The following is a 17,457-nucleotide window of genomic DNA, read 5'->3' as shown; positions in this document are numbered from 1 at the left end:
ATCAGAGTCTCCCATGTGGGTGGCAGGAAGAACTCGAGTACTAAGTCTGCTGTCTCTCAGGATGCATTAGCAGGAAGCCAGTATTGAAAACACTTTGATAAGGGATGTGGGCACTGGGCGGGATCCAAGATGGCAGAATAAGGAGGGAGCTCACTGATAGTCCAGGAAAAGATAGCTTAATAAAAGTGAAGATAGTGTAGTCTCAGGGAAGAGTTAGGGAAAAACTGCAGAGGAAACTCTTCCAGAATTAGAGGGACACGGTGGATCTATGTGAAGGACACAGGTGCCTATGGCTTGGGAGCCCAGCTGCTGAGAGTTTCCTCTGCACCAGCACTGGAAAGAGAGGTGAGGTGAAACCTCAGTAGTCTGACACTGGTGGAAAAGTGGCAGGAAGAGCCTAGAGGGAATGAGGCTTGAAGCCCCGTGGGGGAAAGTATACCAGCCTAACTAGAGGAGAGAAAAAAATAAAAGGGACAGTACAGATGTGATTGTCTCTCTCCAAACACCTTACAAAGGCGTGTAAGACAATAGAGTAGGTGCCATTTTGAACATACGTAACAGCTGCGCCAGCTCGGGGCTGCACGCGCCCACAGCCAAAAAGAAAAACCTGACTCTGGTGGGAAGTAATAACTTTAGACTAAGACCTAGTGAATGTGTAGAGCTTATGAACCTGGACTGTGGAAAAAAAAAAAAAACAGGGTGTGTGGGAGAACTCACAGTGTGGCTGACACGTGAGTAGTCTCAGTGGGAGACACTACAAACTCGGGAAGCCTTGACTGCCTGGTGAGAGACATTTCAGGGGAATCTGAGCTTACACTGAGGACTGCACAGATCCTTTGTGCGGTCCTTGGGACAGAGTAGACAAATATTATACCCACTGGGGCTAGCACTCAGGCAGTGATTGCCATTGAAGAGAAGATTTCAGCTGAGCAGAATTACTTCCCTTCAGAATAAAAAAAGAGAGAGAGAGAAAGAAGATTTACCATGCCAAATCTGAGTGTGTCACCTTGGCACACCCTTAACCCTGAAGAACTGAATAGGGCTCTCTGGCCACACCCACCACAAACCTCTAGAGATTCACCAACAGCAGACAATCCACTTCATCTAGAGTCATAGTATAACAAGAAAAGCCACCACAGTGGAAAAAAGAAAAAGAAACCAAAGAATATCTCCACAATGCCAAACAACAAACACAAAAACTGAGGAAACAAGAACAAAAAAGACATCATGATGCTCCCAAATGAATATGACACTCCAATACAAGATTATGAAGATGATGAGATAGAAGAAATTCAAGATACGGATTTCAAAAAATTTATGATTAGAACATTTAGAAGTTCTCAAAAACAAATGCATGAACTACAGAATTTCAGACAGGAAAGGACAGAAAATCTTTTTCATGAAAATGAAATCTTAAGGAGGAAATTGAAATGAGGAATTTAGTAGAATATGAAATTGAGATATTGAAGAGAAACCAAAATGAAATGAAGAATTGAATAAAACAAATAAAAAACACATTTAAGAGCTTTAAAAACAGAATCAGTGAGGCAGAAGACAGAATATCGGACTTAGAAGACAGAGCACAGGGAAGTATACAGTCAAACCAAAGAAAAGAAGAGGAAATTAGAAATCTAAAAAATATTATTGGGAATCTACAGGATACTTAAAAAAAAAAACCAACATATGGGTTCAAGGAGTTCCTGAAAGCATGGAGAGAGAGAAAGGATTAGAAGGCCTTTTAAGTGAGATAGTAGCAGAAAACTTCCTGGTTTTGGAGAAGGAAAGAAACATCCTAGTACAGGAAGCACATGGAACCTCCAATAAAAATGACCAAAAGAGATCCTCACCACAACATATTTTAATCAAATCACCACAGTGAAAAATAATGAAAAGATCCTAAAATGTGCAAGAGAGAAACACCAGATTACTCTCACAGGATCTCCCATCAGACTCACAGCAAACTTCTCATCAGAAACCCTACAGGCTAGGAGGGAATGGTGAGACATAGACCAAGTACTAAGAAAAAAAACTGCCAGCCCAGAATATTATATCCTGCAAAGGTCTCATTTGTGAAGGTGAAATAAACACCTTTCATAGCAAACAGAAATTGAAAGAATTTGTCACCACTCGTCCAGCTCTACAAAAGATGCTTAAAGACATGTTACACACAGAAACAGAGAAACACCGTCATCAATATGAAAGAAGGTAAAGGAATAAAATCTCCCAGTAAAGGATCACAGGAAATTCAAAGCATATATTAGAAATATCTTTGGAAAAATGGCAGGGCAAAGTCACTACTTATCAATAAGCACATTGAATATAAGTGGCCTCAACTCCCCAATTAAAAGACCCAGACTGGCTGAATGGATTAAAAAACAAAACCCATCTATTTGCTGCTTACAAGAAACACATCTTTCCAACAAAGATGCATGCAGACTGAAAGTGAACAGTTGGAAAAAGATATTCCATGCCAACAGAAACCAAAAAAGAGCTGATGTAGCCATCTTAATATCAGACAAAATAAACTTTAACAGAAAAACTGTTAAGTGAGATAAAGAGAGGCACTATATAATGACTAAGGGATCAATTTAACAAGAAGATGTAACTATTATAAATATATAGCACCTAATTACAGGGCACCAGTTTATTTAAAAGATATGTTAAGGAACTTAAAGGGAGACTTAGACTCCAATACAGTAGTATTAGGGGACTTCAATACTCCACTTTCAGAAATAGATTAATTGGACAGAAAATCAACAACAAAACAGCACATTTAATCAACACTATAAACCAAATGGATCTAACAGATATCTATACAACTTTTCATCCTACACATAAAGAATACACATTCTTCTCAGAAGTACATGGAACCTTCTCTAGGATTGACCACATACTAGGCCATAAAGCAAGTCTCAGCAAATTCAAAAGAATTGAAATCATACTATGCATCTTCTCAGACCACCATGGAATGAAGCTGGAAATTAGCAACTCAGGAATCCCTAGAGCATATACAAACATATGGAGATTGAACAACATGCTCCTGAATGAACACTGGGTCATAGAAGAAGTCAAAAAAGAAATCAAAAACTTTCTGGAAGTAAATGAGGATGACAGCACAACATATCAAAACTTATGGGATACAGCAAAAGCACTGTTAAGAGGAAAGTTTATAGCAATAAGTGCCTACATCAAGAAATTGGAAAGGCACCAAATAAATGAGCTTTCAGTGCACCTCAAAGATCTAGAAAAACTGCAGCAAACCAGACCCAAAACTAGTAGGAGAAGAGAAATAATTAAAACTAGCGAAGAAATCAACAGGATTGAATCAAAAAAAAATTACAAAAGATCAGCCAAACGAAGAGCTGGTTTTTTGAAAAAATAAATAAAATTGACACACCATTGGCCCAACTAACTAAAAAAAGAAAAGATCCAAATCAATAAAATCAGAGATGAAAAAGGAAATGTAACAACAGACACCACAGAAATAAAAAGAATCATCAGAAATTACTACAAAGAGTTGTATGCCAGCAAACAGGGAAATCGATCAGAAATGGATAGATTCGTGGATACAACCTACCTAAATTGAACCAGGAGGACATAGAAAACCTAAACAGACCCATAACCAAGTCAGAAATTGAATCACTAAGAAAGGCCCTCTGAACATAGAAAAGTCCAGGACCGGTTGGATTCACTGCTGAATTCTACCAGACATTTAAAGAAGAACTAACTCCAATTCTTCTCAAACTATTCAGAACAATTGAAAAAGAGAGGGCCAGCACCGCGGTTCAATAGGCTAATCCTCCACCTGCGGCGCTGGCACCCAGGTTCTAGTCCCGGTCAGGGCGCTGGATTCTGCCCCGATTGCCCCTCTTCCAGGCCAGCTCTCTGCTGTGGCCTGGGAGTGCAGTGGAGGATGGCCCAGGTGCTTGAGCCCTGCACCCACATGGGAGACCAGGAGAAGCACCTGGCTCCTGGCTTCAGATCAGAGCGATGTGCCAGCCACAGCGTGCCGGCCGTGGTGGCCATTGGAGGGTGAACCAACGGCAAAGGGAGACCTTTCTCTCTGTCTCTCTCACTGTCCACTCTGCCTGTCAAAAATTAAAAAAAAAATAAGGAAGAGACCTCTCTGTCTCCCTTTCTCTCTGCCTCTCCTCTCTCTGTGTAGCTCTGACTTTCCAATAAATAAATAAATAAAAATCTTTAAAAAAAAAAAGAAAAAGAGGGAATCCTCCCAAATTCTTTCTGTGAAGCCAGCATCACTTTAATCCCTACGCCTGAAAAAGATGTAGCAGAGAAAGAGAATTAAAGACCAATTTCCCTGATGAACATATATGCAAAAATCCACAATAAAATTCTGGCCAAATGCAACAACACATCAGAAAGATCATCCACCTAGACCAAGCTGGATTTATCCCTGGTATGCAGGGATGGTTCAGCATTCGCAAATCAATCAATGTGATACACCACATTAACAAACTGCAGAAGAAAAGCCATATGATTATCTCAATAGATGAGAGAAAGCATTTGATAAAATACAAAAGCCTTTCATGATGAAAACTCTAAGCAAATTGGGTATAGAAGGAACATTCCTCAATACAATCAGAGCAATTTATGAAAAACCCAAGGCCAGCATACTATTGGATGGGGAAATGTTGGAAGCATTTCCATTGACATCTGGTACTAGATAGGAATGCCCACTCTCACCACTGCTATTCAATATATTTCTGGAAGTTTTAGCCAGAGCCATTAGGCAAGAAAAATAAATTAAAGGGATACAAATTGGGAAGGAAGAAGTCAAACTATCCGTCTTTGCAGACAACATGATTCTTTATTTAGGGGATCCAAAGAACTCTACTAAGAGACTATTGGAACTCATCGAAGCGTCTGCCAAAGTAGCAGGATATAAAATCAATGCACAAAAATCAACAGCCTTAGTATACACAGGCAATGCCACGGCTGAGAAAGAACTCCTAAGATCAATCCCATTCACAATAGCTGTAAGCACAGTCAAATACCTTGGAATAAACTTAACCAAGGACGTTAAAGATCTCTACGATGAGAATTACAAAATCTTAAAGAAAGAAATAGAAGAGGAAACCAAAAAATGGAAAAATCTTCCATGCTCATGGATTGGAAGGATCAATATCATAAAAATGTCCATTCTCTCAAAAGCAATTTATAGATTCAATGAGATACCAATCAACATACCAAAGACATTCTTCTCAGATCTAGAAAAAATGATGCTGAAATTCATATGGAGGCACAGGAGACCTCGAATAGCTAAAGCAACCTGGTACAACAAAAACAAAGCCAGAGGCATCACAATACCCAGCTTTCAGGACATACTACAGGGCAGTTGTAATCAAAACAGCATGGTACTGGTACAAAAACAGATGGATAGATCAATGGAACAGAATTGAAATACCAGAAATCAACCCAAACATCTACAGCCAACTTATATTTGATCAAGGATCTAAAACCAATTCCTGGAGTAAGGACAGTCTATTCAACAAATGGTGCTGGGAAAACTGGATTTCCATGTTCAGAAGCATGAAGCAAGATGCCTACCTTACACCCTACACAAAAATCCACTCAACATGGATTAAAGACCTAAATCTATGACCTGACACCATCAAATTATTAGAGAACATTGGAGAAACCCTGCAAGATATAGGCACAGGCAAGGACTTCTTGGAAAAGAACAGTGAGGCACAGGCAGTCAAAGCCAAAATTAACTATTGGGATTGCATCAAATTGAGAAGTTTCTGTACTTCTAAAGAAACAGTCAGGAAAGTGAAGAGGCAACCAACAGAATGGGAAAAAATATTTGCAAACTATGCAACAGATAAAGGGTTAATAACCAGAATCTACAAAGAGATCAAGAAACTCCACAACAACAAAGCAAACAACCCACTTAAGAGACGGGCCAAGGACCTCAATAGACATTTTTCTTTTTCTTTTTCTTTTTTTTGACAGGCAGAGTGGACAGTGAGAGAGAGAGAGACAGAGAGCAAGGTGTTCCTTTTCTGTTGGTTCATCCCCCAACGGCTGCTGCTGCCAGTGCGCTGCGGCTGGCACACTGCGGCTGGTGCACCATGCTGATCCAAAGCCAGGAGCCAGGTGCCTCCCCTGGTCTCCCATGTGGGTGCAGGGCCCAAGGACTTGGGCCATCCTCCACTGCACTCCTGGGCCACAGCAGAGAGCTGGACTGGAAGAGGAGCAACCGGAACAGAATCCAGCGCCCCCACTGGGACTAGACCTTAGGGTGCTGGCGCTGCAGGTGGAGGATTAGCCTAGTGAGCCACAGCACCGGCCAGACATTTTTCAAAAGAGAAAATCCAAATTCCAACAGACAAATGAAAAAATGTTCAGGATCACTAGCCATCAGGGAAATGGAAATCAAAACCACAATAAGGTTTTACCTCACCCCAGTTAGAATGGCTTACATACAGAAATCTACCAACAACAGATGCTGGTGAGGATGTGGGGAAAAAGGTACACTAATCCACTGTTGGTGGGAATGCAAACTGGTAAAGCCACTATGGAAGTCAGTCTGGAAATTCCTCAGAAACCTGAATATAATGCTCCCATAAAACCCAGTCATCCCACTCCTTGGAATTTAACCAAAGGAAATTAAATTGGCAAATGAAAGAGCTATCTGCACCTCAGTGTTTATTGCAGCTAAATTCACAATAGCTAAGACATGGAATCAACCTAAATGCCCATCAACGGTAGACTGGATAAAGAAATTATGGGATGTATTCTCTATAGAATACTATACAGCAGCAAAAAAAAAAAAAAAAAAAAAAAACAGTGAAATCTGGACATTTGCAACAAAATGGAGGAATCTGGAAAACATCATGCTGAGTGAAATAAGCCAGTCCCAAATGGACATATATCATATGTTCTCCCTGATTGGTGACAAACAACTGAGCACCTTAAAGGAAACCTGTTGAAGTGAAATGGACACTATGAGAAATAATATCTTGATCAGCCCTTGTTCTGACTGTCGAGGAACAACTTACTACTTTATTCCTTTTAGTATTTTCTCTTTCTACTTAATACCTTTGGTTGAACTCTTTAATTAACACACAATAATTCTTAGGTGTTTAAATTTAACTGAAAAGTGATCCCTGTTAAATATAAGAGTGGCAATAAGAGAGGGAAGATATGTACAGTTCGGCACATGCTCGGTTGAACTTAGTCCTAACGGTGGAGTTAGAAACATGCCAGGGGATTCCAATTCAGTCCCATCAAGGTGGCATGTACTAATGCCATATCACTAGTCAAAGTGATCAGTTTCAACTCATAACTGATCACAGTGATAGGATTAAGTGTCAAAGGGATCACATAAACAAGACTAGTGTATCCTAATACTAACTGATAGAATTAAAAAGGAGAGAATGATCCAGCATGGGAAGCAGGATACACAGCAGACCATAGAATGGCAAATGTTCTAAACAGCACTCTGCCCTCAGAATCAGTCCTTAAGGTGTTCAGATCCAGCAAAAAAAAAAAAAAAACCATGAGAGTTTCTCAATCATGGAAAGCCAAGACTCTGTGGCAAAAAAAAAAAAAAAAAAAAAAATGACCTAAATGAAAGATCTCTGTGAGTGAGATCCCAGTGGAAAGAACAGGCCATCAAAGAAGGAGGTACCTTTCTCTGAAGGGAGGAGAGAACTTCCACTGTGACTTTGGCCTTGTCTAAATAAGATTGGAGTTTGTTAACTCATGAGGCTTCCATAGCCTTGGCAGCTCACGACAAGAGCCTCAGGTGATTACTGACATCATAAATAAGAGTGTCAATTGTTAAATCAACAATGGAGTCACTGTGCACCTGCTTCCCATGTAGGATCTCTGTCCTTAATGTGTTATACTATGTTTATCAATGGTAAAACTACTACTAAAACAGTACTCTAAACTTTGTGTATCTGTGTGGGTGTAAACTGTTGAAATCTTTACTTAGTAAATACTAAGTAGATCTTCTGTATATAAAGAGAATTGAAAATGAATCTTGATTGTGGAGAGCAACTCGGACTAGACTAAGTTACTGGAATTAAGACTTATTCTATGCATCTGCTCTCCCACAATATGGCGCTGAGAGAAAGAGACCAAACAACCTCTACGCAGCTGCCTCATCAGTTTGACAAGCTGCAGGAGCTGATCCTGCTCCTGATTGGAGGAGAGCAGCGTGCTCGGCGTGTGGGTAGCAGAGTTGGGATTGGTGGAAGAGGACTATAAAGGAGGAGAGAGACAACATGCACAGGGAACATCTGAAGGAACACCTGAGCAGCCCCCGAGAGAGCCGGCCGGCAGTGTGCCGCTCCTCCGCGGAAGTGGGGAAAGTGGCAGGGGGAGCCGCCCCTCCACGGAGGTGGAGGGGTCGACAGCCAACCCGGGAAGGACCAGCAGCAAACCCGGAAAGGGCCGAGCAGACAAAAGAACAGCACAGGGTGTCATTCCTCCGCGAATGGGGGAGTGACATAATGGTGCCGTGACACGGATAGGAAACCTAGGAGGGAAGAAGCAGGAAAAAGCGGGAAAATACCAGAGAGAGAGACTAGCTAAGAGCCTAGGGGAAAGCCGGACGGAAAAAGTGCCGGGAGAAATCTAAGGTTGAAAGTGAAATTGAAAGCTAGAAGAAACTTAGACTCGGATACGGACTACAGGGAGAACCTAGGAGAAAGCTAAGGTTGAAAGTGAAAGCTAGAAAAAACTTAGACTCAGATACAGACTGTGGGGAGAAGCCAGGAGAAATGAGAGAAATATTGTTGGAAGAAACTTAGGAAAAGTACCGTGTAGAGAAAAATATAAGCTAGGGAAAATGAAGCCGCGGGGGCAGGTCGAAGCAGAGACGTAAGCTAGGTTGGGATTTGTCAAGTCAGCCCAGGGAGCAAAAGACGGGAAGCCAAACCGAAAAGCGGAGACGTAAGCTAGGTTGGGATCCATCAGATTAGCCCAGGGAGCAAAAAGACGGGAAGCCAAACCGAAAAGCGGAGACATAAGCTAGGTTGGAATTCATCAGGTTAGCCCGGGGAACTTAGACTGAAAACTAAACTGAGAAGCAGAAATGTGAGCTAGGCCGTGATTTACGGAAGCTGCCGAGCGCAGAGAAAGCGCGCGGGGCACAAGCGGAGAGAGCGCACGGGGCGCAAGTAGATAGGAGAGTGCGGGGCTGGCGTGGAGTCCATGGTGCGGGCGCGAAGGGCGCGGAGACCGCGGAGTGTGCGCGAAGCCAGGAAGCCGCGCAAATGAGAGAAGCGCGGGCTGAAGCTGCACAGAGCCGGGAAGCTGCTGCGGTGCGGGGCGCTGAGAAGCCACTGCGGGGCGGGCGCCGGGAAGCCACGGGGATAAGAGAAACAGAAGTATAGAAGTAAAATGAGAGAAATAGGAATGCTGGCAGATAGAAGTAAAATAAGAGAAATAGGAATGCCTGGAGATAGAGAAATAGAGAAAAATAAGGCCTCCCCACAACACGGCAATGAGAGGCCTTGGATTCGGTCTGCCTGATTAGTAAGGCGATAAGCACCTGCAGGCAGAGTATGCGCCACAGGTCACCGAAGATAGGCACGAATCAACATCAATAAGTCTCCCCACAATATGGCAATGAGAAGGCTCGGATTCGGTCTGCCTGATTAGTAAGGTGGTAAGCTCCTGTCGGCAGGCAGAGCAGAGCATGCGCTGCAGGGCACCGAACACAGGCACGCATCAGCGCCTAAAAACCTCCTCACAACATGGCGAAGAGAGGACTCGGATTTGGTTTGCCTGATTGGTAGGGCTTGTAAGCACCTGTGGGCAACTCCAGCAAGCAGAGCAGAGTGTGTGCCGTGGGGCACCGAAGACAGGCGCGTATCAACGCCAAAGAATAAAAAGAAAGGGGGAACTGTGGGGAGCAACTCGGACTAGACTAAGTTACTGGAATTAAGACTTATTCTATGCATCTGCTCTCCCACAATATGGCGCTGAGAGAAAGAGACCAAACAACCTCTACGCAGCTGCCTCATCAGTTTGACAAGCTGCAGGAGCTGATCCTGCTCCTGATTGGAGGAGAGCAGCGTGCTCGGCGTGTGGGTAGCAGAGTTGGGATTGGTGGAAGAGGACTATAAAGGAGGAGAGAGACAACATGCACAGGGAACATCTGAAGGAACACCTGAGCAGCCCCCGAGAGAGCCGGCCGGCGGTGTGCCGCTCCTCCGCGGAAGTGGGGAAAGTGGCAGGGGGAGCCGCCCCTCCACGGAGGTGGAGGGGTCGACAGCCAACCCTGGAAGGACCAGCAGCAAACCCGGAAAGGGCCGAGCAGACAAAAGAACAGCACAGGGTCCAGTGTCATTCCTCCGCGAATGGGGGAGTGACACTTGATGGAGATTGGGATGGGAGAGGGAGTGGGAGATGAAATGGTTGTGGGTGGGAGGGAGGTTATGGGGGGGGGAAAGCCACTATAATCCAAAAGGTGTACTTTGGAAATTTATATTTATTAAATAAAAGTTTAAAAAAAGGGATGTGTGCGTATCCAAGGGCTGTATATTCACTGTGCCACAATAATCACCCCAGGAAAACTATTAAAGCTTCCATTTGAAAAGCACCTAATCAGTTCCTATGTCAGTTTCTCTGCAACCCTATGTGTTTAAGTGAAGAAGCCCCAGGAGCTGAGTAGATGTCCCTGTGAGGTCCATGCTGAAAACCCCGCCTTCAGGAGGGCAGCCTAAGAGAACATCTGCCACACTCAGAGCTGTACTCACAAAGGTCCCCCCAGCCAGGAGGAGCAGTGACTGCAATGTGGCCAGGTGGACATCTCGGCATCTTCTGAACTTTTTGGGACGTTTCTTGAATAATACTGGAGCCTAAACTGACTTTATTCCCTGGTAGCCATGTAATCCACCTCCTTGCAAGATCCTTAGGCAGCAACCAGGCCCTAAAGAAGGGCAGACACCCCCCAGACTCTCCTAGGACCCTCACCGGGCAACCAAAAACAGACCCATGAAAGGGAAATTTCCCTTCAGAGGATCTTCCTCAACCTGTTGGCAGGAAACTGAGTTCATTCCTGGCTAAGCCACAGACACAGCCCTAGGTATAGTCTGCAAGTTGGTGGCACTGCTGTATGCAGGAGAGAAAGGTAGGAAGAAGAACAAGAGGACAAGGTCAGGTGAGAAATCTGAATCAGCTGGCCTGAATTAGGGAAGACTTGCAGGTGTTTCTGCTCCTTTCCACATACCAGGAAGGTGGGGTGAGTGGGAGCAAGGAGAGCAATGATGGGCATGTTTAAAGAGTCCATTAAACTGCAACCCATTAAAGATAAAATCATCCTAACAACGAAAGTGCTCTACAAGGGTTACAACTGCATCCACCATCTCAACAGGACATGCTAGACAAGGAGCAATCCCAACTTCTTCACTATCACAAATTACACAGCACTGTATTTGGTGGCTCAGACTGAGCACTTCATCTCCTTCCCAGGTAATGCTAAGGTATTTTCTTCCCACAGCCAAGAAGTTTGAGGACTCTCAGCTTTCTTATTTACAGTGGGTACTGTCAGTCCCCTGCCCCCTCACCATCTGCCTTTTCCAGGGGCACTAGCCCATTCCACACAGCTGTTCCTCATGAAGTTTAAGCAACATCACTGGACCACTTTTCCAGCTGTCGTCTACAAGGGGATGTGTAACCAGGAACCCTGTGCTGCTTGATCAATGTAAGACATGCCCTGTTATTAACATCCCAGGCTTTTCCTTCTCCCAAGCTACACCCTATCTTCCTTTTATATCTTCCCTCCCTCTCCATGCAGCTGGCCAATGGGGACTAAACACACAAGGAGGCGCTAATGGCAATATGTCCACGGAATTCAGGTGCCCACCATCCATGGCAGGATAGAAAGGGTTCCCATGGCAGGATAGAAAGAGCTCTTTCCCAATTCTTTGGATGCTTAATCTTTTTTGTGGCTGTACACCAAGGAAGGAGTTCAAGTATCATGTGTTATACCCACCCAAAACTTTTAAGTAAAGAAAAAAGATGCAACTTAATAGACAAAGTAATGCCATTTATGGGAACAGCATTGTGGTACAGCAGGTTAAGCCACCGCCCCTGATGCTGGCATCCCATGTGGAAAACAGTACTAGTCTTAGCTGCTCTACTTCTAATCCAACTCCTTGCTAATGTGCCTGGGAAATCAGGGGAAGATGACCCAAGTGCTTGGACCCTTACACCCGCATGGGAGACCTAGATGGACTTGTAGGCCTTGGCCTCAATCTGGCCCAGCCCTAGCCATTGCAGCCTTATGAGGAGTGAACCAGCAGATAGAAAACCTCTTTGTGTGTATCTCTCCCTCTCTCTGTAACTCTGCCTGTCTCATCAATAAAAAAATCTAAAATAAATCAAAATAATAAAAATGTGATGCTATTTATATGGACAAAGTAACTGTGACTGTGTGTGATGCATGCAGATGCTGTATGTAGGTCCAGGGTTGTTGTTCACAGTGCCCATGGGTGCACTGTCCATGTGTATCCTTCCTCCTTCATTGTCATCATGTCCCTAGGCCCATATATCCTGTCCTTACCACACAGCATGAAGATTCCAGGGAAGAAGCTGCTGGCTAAAGAAATGGATAGCAAGTGAGGTGCTTGTTTGTAGAAGGAGGTTTTGTTTTTCTTTTAGCAACTGGACTGGGTTAGAATTTGGGACTGGCAGGGTAGAGCGAGGAGGGACAGGTAGCATTCATTTTTAGGACAGAGAGCAAGGAGTGGAGTAGCCACAGCCATCAGGTAACCCTTTTGTTGAGATGGAGGATGATGATCATCAAAGAATATTAGAGGCAACTGAAAGTAAACTTTGCACTAAGCTCACTCCCAGGGAGAACCACCTACCTACTTAGATTCCTCTCCCTATAGAAGGGTTAGGAAGGGAGTCTGGCTGATTTTGTCTGAAATATACTTTACTAAAGACATATTTCATTGAATCCATCAAAAACTAGAGAACCATGAATTGTAAATGACAGTCTAAATAGAGCAGGAGACACAGCAGCATCCTCTGGGAGGGTCACTTGAGCACACTCTGATAGACACTGGAGCTGGCAGAGGTCCTACCACTAGCTCAGTAAACTAGACACAACCAATGGCACAAGGTTTACTAACCCTGACACTTCTATTTTTTAACGATTTATTTATTTTATTTTAAAGGCAGAGTTACAGAGAGGCAGAGGCAGAGAGGGAGGGAGGGAGGGAGGGAGAGAGAGAGAGAAAGAGAGAGAGAGTCTTCCATATGCTGATTCTTTCCCTAAATGGCCGCAGCAGCCAGAGCTAAGCTAATGCAAAGCCAGGAGCCAAGAGATTCTTCCTGGTCTCCTACGTGGGTGCAGGGACCCAAAGATTTAAGTCATCTTCTACTGCTTTCTCAGGCCACAGCTGAGAGCGGGATTGGAAGTGGAGCAGCCTGGACTCAAAGCAGTGCCCATATCAGATGCCAGCACCACAGGCAATGACTTTACCCACTATGTTACAGCACCAGCCCCTAACCCTGGACACTTCTAAGGATCTTGAGATGGGTATATCATTGGGTTGTGGGGACCAGAATGAACTTTCCCATTGCCTCCTCCTTGGATCACTGAATTCACTTCAGAAGGTGCTGTTGTTATTTCTTACTGATGATTCGTTGAGGTTCTACCTATATCTTATGCCCTAGAGAAGTTGGGAATGCAAATATGGTTCTTCAAAGTTTCAGAATGCAGGAAGCTCCTAATTGGTTGGAAGGGAGTTCAGAAACTCCATGCCTGATATGACAATGAACCTTCGTGTGATTGATTGCAACCAGACTTGTGGAGAAAATTATAAATTTAAGGTTGCAGTCTCCCAACCCAGCCCCAAACATGCACCTGTGAACAACCAACAAATCCTCACACAATACCAAACATTAGTGGTTCCCTGAACACAGAGTAAAGGTCAGAGTCAGGGCTCAAACTGCTTATATGAGGATGATCAGTACAACATCCAATATCATTTCTCCTCTTTACAAAAAAGTTTACATTCCTTGGAAAAGAGTGATTGTTCTGAAGCAACAGTAACAAATCACTACCAGAAATTTTTTAGAATCAACTCAATCCAAAGTCACCACTGTCTGAGTTTCCTATTGCTATTCTTTTTTTTTTTTTTGTAACAGGCAGAGTGGACAGTGAAAGAGAGACAGAGAGAAAGGTCTTCCTTCGCCGTTGGTTCACCTTCCAATGGCCACCGCGGCCAGCGCGCTGCGGCCGGCGCACAGCGCTGATCTGAAGGCAGGAGCCAGGTGCTTCTCCTGGTCTCCCATGTGGGTGCAGGGCCCAAGTACTTGGGCCATCCTCCACTGCACTCCCTGGCCACAGCAGAGAGCTGGCCTGGAAGAGGGGCAACCGGGACAGAATCCGGCGCCCCGAGTGGCACTAGAACCCAGTGTGCCGGCGCCGCTAGGTGGAGGATTAGCCTACTGAGCCACGGCGCCGGCCCCTATTGCTATTCTAACAGATTACCAGCAATGCAAGATCCAATTTCAGTTGTGTTCAGAATTGACTCCCAACTCAAGGATCAGTTTTTGTAATTGTCAGTGCTCTTGGTTGTTTCATTTTATCCTCACACATGCCTCAGTTTTTAATTTGTTTCTTTTCATAGAACTTGTTGCTCTGCAATTCTCTTATTTCCTTAATTGTCTATTTGTAGACTATTCATCCTCTCCACTAGTGGTGAAGGTTTCTTGCACCCTCAGAAGAGGGCAGGAGATGGGTGTTGTGCTGTGTGTCCTGTTTGCTGAGAACTCTCCTCCTGACCCAGTCTCTTGAGTCCACTGACTTGGAAATGTAACTGACTCTTACCTCCAGGGCTATTTCTGTGTTCTGAGCTAAAAGCCAGACTCCCTGGTCCCTGAGAGGAGCTCCGTGACCCTCCACTTTCAGGCAGAATGAATCAGAATGAATTTGGTTTGAGGTCTGACTAAGTAGACAACCTCATGAAAGTGTGAGCTTCTGCACAGACAGATGTCCTTTGGTGTCTGGGTTGGATCAGAGTGGCATGAAGAAGGCATAGAAAGAGTGTGTGAGTATGCAGCGGAGGAAGGAATCTCTGTGCTGTGCTGGTTTCTCTTGTCTCGCTTTCTTGCAGCTCCCAACAGTGGAGCATCCTGAATGTTCCTTCTATATTTCTTCCTCAGACAGGAGTCTAGGAAGCCTGTGTCAATCCTCTTCTCCAAAGGCTACAATGAGTTGTACCCCTTCCTACCAGGCTCAGTCACTGTAACCCAGTCCAGCTGGCTCTGTTCTGACATCTTGCTCTGCCCTGCCAAGATTCTGTTTTCTGACCCTTTCTGCAAAGGCAGGAATGCACACCTGACGGAAGACAGGCCAGCTCTTCACCTGATCCTAGGTGCAAGAAGGCTCCTAGGAACTCCTGCTCTGGAAGTCCCTACCAGCAACTGGGTGGCAACTCCCAAAACTGGATCCCCACAGAATCTGTCTTACACACAGATTTTTGGCCCAAGCTCACAACAAACTCCTTCTTTACCTCCAAACCCAGCATTTAATACGGAACCTGTTTCAGCTTCTTAACTCCCAAGCTGAACAAGAGCCAGCAGCTGTTTGGATGTGGAAGAAGAGCCCTTTAATCCTCCGATGTTTGCTCAGTTGTTCTGACCCATGTCAGGCCCTGACACCCACGAGAAATGCTAAGAATGTCCCATAACTACCTAGAGCCTGTGCACTGCCTGGTTCCTTGACTACCCAAGGAATCAAGTTCTCCTGTCACAGAGAGGACATGCAGGAGAGTTTGGGGAGGAAAACATCATTCTCAGAGAACACACCTGGAGACTCTGCCTTCAGGAAGAGCCATGTGCAGAAACCACTGTCCAGCCACAGCCCCCACAGCCCCATCCAGAGGGAGGTGGGGACAGCTGCAATTCTCTTATTTCCTTAATTGTCTATTTGTAGACTATTCATCCTCTCCACTAGTGGTGATGGTTTCTTACACCCTCAGAAGAGGGCAGGAGGTGAGTGTTGTGCTGTGTGTGGAGCCTACTCTCTCACAGCTTAGACAGAGGCTAAGACAGAGGGGCTGAGAGAACATTTCATGGTGGTCTCAGGGATCAGACTATGAAGGATGAATTTCTTCCTGACAAATGCATACTTTCTAAAATAACTAGCTGATTCAGGGCATTGTAAGTTTGGTTATGGGAGAGGAAATAGTGTGATGACAAAGATGGATGCCATTGCTATAGTCAGCAGCCAGAGAAACTCTTCCTAGACTTTTTTTCTCACAGTTCTGGGGTAAAGGCCTCTGTACCTGTGTGTCCAGTACAGTAGCCATGAGCCCATGTGGCTATGAGAATCCAAATTAATCATGCTTAAAACTTCACTTCTTCCATCACCATTGCCATGTTTCTTGTTTCCAAGTACAACATGTGGCTCATGGTTGCCACACTGGACAGCACATTGTGCAACATTTCTACCATATTTTAATACTCAGTGTGACAATTCTGGGTAAAAATGAAGTCTGGAGAGCAGCACAGTGAGATGGAGAGTGGCTGGGGTCATGATGTGACGCCGAGTGGATACTGGAGGAAGTCATTCCCTGTTAGGCAGAAAAAACTCTGAGAGCCCTTTTGTGTGCTTCACTCCCAGAGTCTCATCCTGCACTTACCCTCAGGACTCCCAGGACCCCCAGAGCCTGTGCACCACTGAGCACCCTGAGAAGCTGTGTCCCTCTCCTGTACCAGTTTGATCATGAGGGTGTCATCCCGGGGAGTACCTCGGGACACTCTGTGGAAGGGCATCCTTTAACCTTTCTCTGACCAAGGAACATTCTGGAAACTTCTGTGAAGCTGACAATGGCCTAGCGCTCAGCACAGTGAAGTTGTGACTCACATCATTACAGCTAGGTCAGTTGTCCCTTGACTGTGGGCCATAGAAAAGCTTTTGTCCCCTCCTAGAGGACAGATTCCAAGAATTAGCCCATGTGTGAGGAGGGCATTTGGTTGTAGTTGGCTTAAGACTGGATTTTCTCAGTGACTTGTACTGGATATGGAGAGTGGAGTGTGTGAAAGTTAACGAGTAGCTGCCTTTCTCCTCCTCTGCCAGTAGGCGACATTCCATGTCACTAATGAATATCAGTCAATAAATAATCACTTCAATCTAGATCCAAACTCACAGGGACCCCTCCCCTCTCACCTACATCCCTCACATCTCCTCCCCTCAGATTGTCTGCAGGATTCCAGCCTCAGTTCCTTCTTTGTGAAGCTCTCACACAGACCTCTGTCCCTTGAGCCTTCTGGGGCCAATAGCTACCTGGATCCTGCCTGTATTGATGGCTCCAATCTGGGTTCCTGGTGACCGCTGCTTCCAGAGGAAGTCAAGTTTATCACTTCTGAATTTACTCTGTGGTGCTCCTTCATCACTTATCCCCAAAAAGTGCTGCTTTTGTGGGGCAGAAAGCATTGACCTAATCTGAAAACTAC

The sequence above is a fragment of the Oryctolagus cuniculus genome, chromosome 3, assembly GCF_964237555.1.
Source record: "Oryctolagus cuniculus chromosome 3, mOryCun1.1, whole genome shotgun sequence".
Taxonomy (NCBI): Eukaryota; Metazoa; Chordata; class Mammalia; order Lagomorpha; family Leporidae; genus Oryctolagus; species Oryctolagus cuniculus.
This window is presented reverse-complemented; position numbering follows the sequence as displayed.